The sequence below is a fragment of the Dasypus novemcinctus genome, chromosome X (genome assembly GCF_030445035.2).
Source record: "Dasypus novemcinctus isolate mDasNov1 chromosome X, mDasNov1.1.hap2, whole genome shotgun sequence".
Taxonomy (NCBI): domain Eukaryota; kingdom Metazoa; phylum Chordata; class Mammalia; order Cingulata; family Dasypodidae; genus Dasypus; species Dasypus novemcinctus.
This window is the reverse complement of record NC_080704.1, coordinates 60,397,329-60,402,623: the sequence shown is the minus strand read 5'-3', so window position 1 is coordinate 60,402,623 and position 5,295 is coordinate 60,397,329. Positions and strand designations below refer to the sequence as shown.

At 41.3% G+C, this 5,295-nt stretch overlaps 1 non-coding gene across 1 annotated transcript; it reads right to left on the bottom strand.

Moving 5' to 3' along the window:
- Positions 1 to 245: 245 nt before the first annotated feature.
- On the bottom strand, positions 246 to 372 carry LOC111761447 (small nucleolar RNA SNORA31). The gene has a single exon (XR_002794813.1). It is a non-coding gene; the product is annotated as a small nucleolar RNA SNORA31 (small nucleolar RNA).
- Between the last annotated feature and the right edge of the window lie 4,923 nt (positions 373 to 5,295).

The following is a 5,295-nucleotide window of genomic DNA, read 5'->3' as shown; positions in this document are numbered from 1 at the left end:
GAGTATTTTGGATTTTTTTTTTCAAAGGAAGAACCACCAGCTTGCTTGCTTTTAATCCTGTTTCCTTTTTTTAACCTTTCAAAGTCGTGATAGCTTTATCAGAAGTCATGTAGGGAACATTGTTATCCAACACTTCTCACGTAAATCCAAACCTCAGACTCCTTGTGGAGTAAGAAGGCTGCTTGCTGTTCTTAAGTTCGTTTCTGAGCAGCAAAGATTATTTCCTCTCACCAATGTTTAGGATTTCCTGTATTCCCCCATTCAATTTTGGCTGCCACAAGCAGACAGAAAGCTCAAGGTCTTCTTTTTCTTGCATCTATTGTGGAAAACATAGCAGCAGATATAAGTGCTCCAGGGTTGTCAGAGATGCATCCAACAGCTTATTTTAAACAAATGGAAAACTCAGTTGCCAAATTTACTTGGAAAGTTAAGGGATCCCAAACAACCAGCAACACCTTATATAGGAAAAGTGAATTTGGAGGTCTCTCACTTCCAGACTTTAAATCATACTACCTAGCTACAGTGATAAAAACAGCATAGTACTGTCATAAAGATCATAAAGATATACACATAGATCAATGGAATCAAACTGAAGATTCAGAAACAGACCCTCACATCTATAGACAAGTGCTTTTTGACAAACCTGTCAACCCCACCCAGCTGGGACATAACAGTCTACTCAACAAATGGTACTGGGAAAACTGTTTACCCATAGCCAAAAGAAAGAAAGAGGACCCCTATCACACACCTTTTATAAAAATTAACTAAAAATGGATCAAAGACCTAAATATAAAAGCAAGAAGCATAAAGCTGCTAGATGAAAGTGTAGGAAAACATCTTCAAGTCCTGGTGGTAGATGGTGGATTCTTAAACCTTACACCAAAAGCACAAGCCATGAAAGAAACATGGATAAATGGGACCTTCTCAAACTTAAACACTTTTGTGATTTAAAGTACTTCATCAAGAAATAATTTACTTGTACTTCATCAAGAAGTACAAGAAGGTGAATAGGCAGCCCACTCAGTGGGAGAAAATATTTGGAAGCCCTATATCTGATAAGGGATTGACTTCCATTCTATATAAAAAGATCACACAACTCAACAATAAAAGACCAAACAACCCAACTAGAAAAAAATGGGGAAAAGATTTAAATAGACATTCCTCCAAAAAGGAAATACAAATGGCCAAAAAGTATATGAAAAGAGGGCAATAACACAGGTTCAAGTGGTAAGGGGGGTGGATACTAACTTAACCTGTAAATTGGATGTAGCTGTGACCAATATCGAGTTTGGATGGAGTTTATGGCAGAGGCAACATTCTAAATGAATACTGCCTGGGTCATAGTCACAATTGTGGGAAGGGGCCAAATACAATATAGACCCTTAGGAAAGCAACTATGTTTAGCATAACACACCCTGTTGCAATTAAAAGACTTAACCCATTGTTTCTACGTGATGGAGCTGGACACAGATGGGATCTCTTTTCACAAGGCTTTCATGCTACTTTACTGGAACTGTAGTTGGTGCTGGGGTTTAAGATATATCTAGGGGATTTGAATCTCTGGACTGACAATATGATAGCCAGGCCCTGAGCCTCAACAGACTTCAACTCCTACACTCTGATTTATTGGACTTACCCCACTCAGCTAACATGGAGTTGAAGAATGTCAACCATGACACCATGGAGCCTAGAGTGCCTACAACTGAAAGCGGGAGGATTGCTTCCAGTATCCATGTGGAATCTAAGCCTCCTCTTGACATAGAGGTGCAATGGACACAACCAATCCAAGGTCCACAGAGGAAAGGTGGCATTGGTGTGGGAAAAGTGGCCATGGTGGCTGATGGGTATGGGGAATGAGAGGAAGAGATGAGATGTGGAGGCGATTTCGGGACTTGGAGTTGTCCTGGGTGGTGCTTCAGGGACAATTACTGGACATTGTAAATCCTCCCAGGGCCCACTGGATGGAACGTGGGAGAGTATGGGCTATGATGTGGACCATTGACCATGGGGTACAGCGATGCCCAGAAATGTACTTACCAAATGCAATGGATGTGTCATGATGATGGGAGTGAGTGTTGCTGCGGGGGGAGTGGTGGGGTGGGGGTGGTGGGGTTGAATGGGACCTCATATTTTTTTAATGTAATATTTTTACAAAATGAATAAAATTAAAAAAAAAGAAGGATGATGGTGAAGATAACGCAAAAGCAAAAATTGTAGGATTTCAAGAGCAAAATTTTATTTCTTTAATACGATCTGTTAAATAAGGAAACCACAGGAGTCTAACCAGACGTATTTGTTTTCATAATAAAACCTGAAAAAAAAAAAAAGACTTAACCCATTAGTGAAGGGTCACTCTGAATACTGCCAGCCTTATCCAGAAGTGGATTGCAGATACTAGAAACAAGGCAAGAACAATGAAATGTCATGAGCTACACTCTGCAAGAAAGATCTGTGGAAAAGCATCTGAAATGCCTGCCAGCAGCAACACATAACTGTCATGTCCCTGCCTGATCCTCTAGCACCCTTCTCAGAACTGACAAGGCAGATACCCTCTTGAAGATCCAGAGCCATTCCATTGAAACCCAAGAAGCAGCAGAGATTCTCTACAGGAGATATGAACATTGTGACTACTGAGCCCTGTGGCAGCACCCCCCAGCTGCCTGCTGTTCTCTAGCAGCTCATGAACATTACCCACAATTGTCCTTCATGCTCACTCCAGTGGCTGCAACAAAGGTTCCCTCCTGCTCTTGAAAGGAGAAAGATACGCAATCAGTGCTGCAAACACTGCAATGAAACTCTTAAAACTAAGGAACTCTATTTACTAGTCTTCTCATGCAGTCTTAAACTATGAACCAGAATATTATCTGAACTTTTTATTTAAAACCATGAATTCCCTTTTAATGAAACAGATAAAAGGCAATAAGGGATCCTTACAACAATGGACTAAGTTTAATTCAGCACTGCAAACTGCAGCAACAGCTCTAGTTAAAATGCTAACAGCAAAACCAAGACAGGCATTAAAATTACAAGTTAAAGTGCCAGCCACCCCACAGCCTGAAAAAGGGAAGTGATAATAATTCTTTGTTGCCTATGCCTCAAATTATACAAAGTGGGATAAAATAAAATCATTTTAACTGTAGGCCTATCAGCCTTATTGGTTGGGAATCTTAAATCCTAGAAAAATAAAAAAATCACTCAAAAACGCTGTTATGAGACCACAGTTAATAATCTAAAGTCTCCTATTCCTGCTAAAACTCTAAGTGTGTAAACCCACCAAATTATGTAATTTCATGATCAACCACTAATATTCAATATTGAGTATATAATCTTATTAACCCTTCTCTTCAGACTCCTGGAGGTGATAATCTCATAGTCTACCCAGAATTTCATGGTTAATTCCTATTCTTACCACAATTATAGTTCTCATTCCCCTCATATCAACAGGTCCATATATCTTCCATGCAATAACTCGGTTTATCCAAACAGTCATCAGAAATATCACCAATAATCATGTAGATGATCTTCTCCTGCTGCAAAAAATACAGTGCCAGCCACCTAGCCAGAGGCCACAATATCTCAGTGTTGAAAATGGTACAATAACTGAATCCCATAATGCCCCATAACAGCAGGAAGCAGCCAGATGATTGATGCTCACATTCCCACTCTCCCTTTCCACCCAACCATATCAAAAAGAGTTGGAAATGTTAATGCTGTTTGGAAAAATAAGCTCCTGGGACTCTGGTTGGTGCCAGCATGTCTCCTTTGCCCCAATAACAGATGGCCCCAAACCCCCACCCTTGTTCCTAATCCAACATCTCAAAAATCAACCATGAGAATATCCCAAGATTATCAAACATCCTGTTTGACATTCCAACATGTCTATCTCTCCCTCCCCAAAACCTTCTGCCAAAAGGCAAAAGTCAGTAATCTTTCACCTCATATCTGCATACCACATCTATGCACCCCTTCTGTAAACACATCCAGTGACACCATCTCAAAAGAAGTAATCCCAAACTTGGCCAGGTAGGCTGAAATCGTACTTCAGTTCCCCACATGCCAGTGACCTAATAAGCTTTGGTCTTTCTCTGAGCCTCATTGGACCAGGACTAACAGTTCCCTATCACTAACTATTAGGGAAATGCAAATCAAAATTACAATGAGATATCATCTCCAACTGCATGAATGTCCATTATTAAAAATCAGAAAGCAATAAGTGCTGGAGAGGGTGTAGATGAATATGAACATTCCTTCACTCTTAGTGGGATTGTAAAGTGGTGCAGCCTCTGTGGAAGAGAGTTTGGTGGTTCCTCAGGAAGCTATATATAGAACTGCCATATGATCCAGCAATTACTCTACCAGGAATATACCCAGAAAAAACAAAATTGTAACATGAACAGACATCTGCACACTGATGGTCATAGCAACATTATTCATAATTGCTAAAAGATGGAAACAACCCAAGTGTCCATCAACCTATGACTGGATAAAGGAAAGGTGGTATATACATACAATGGAATACTATGCTGTGGTAAGAAGAAATGAAATTGGAGACGTTCCAGCCCATCATGCCAACTTGCCTTCTTGCTCATCTTCTCCAGGAGGCACTGGAAACTGAACCGGGACCTCCCATATGGTAGGCAGGAGCTCAAGCACCTGAGACATATTTGCTTACATCTTGTTGTTACCTCATATTGGTAATGTAATCTCTGAAACTAAAAAAAAAAAGCAAGAAAAGAGTTTAGGAACCTACAAAGCAGGAGGTGTCTGGACATCAATTTGGAGAGACTGTGACAAAGGAAGTGCTTGCTCAAGGTAAAACACAGGTTTGTGACACTGAAGCTAGAAGCTGTGGGAAGGCAATACCCTTCCCCTAGGGCTGAGAGCTGCAGCATTCCCTGAACAGTGCCAACCCCACAGTGGTGACCCCAAGCCACATGTTCCTCCAATGCAAGATCCCTGAACCTATGTTCCCTGAAACTTGTGTTCCCCAAATGCTACATTCTCCATAATCCACATTCACCAAAACCACATACCCCAAGCCTGCATTCTCCCAGGCCCATGTTCCTGAACCCAGCACTCCCCGAACTCCAGCATTCCTCTAGCCCTCCAGTCTTGGATAAACTCTGGGAATGGGAGGGCTTTGGTGAGGGGTGCAGAGGGTTCTGAGAAGCGCGGGTTCAATTTTCTGATCCCTCCCCTTTTTTGAGCTTAGAGGAGCATATCAACTGGCTTGGGAGAGGCTAAGAAGGGAGGAGAGGTGAATCTGCTGAGACCCTGATTTACCTAAATGCCCTG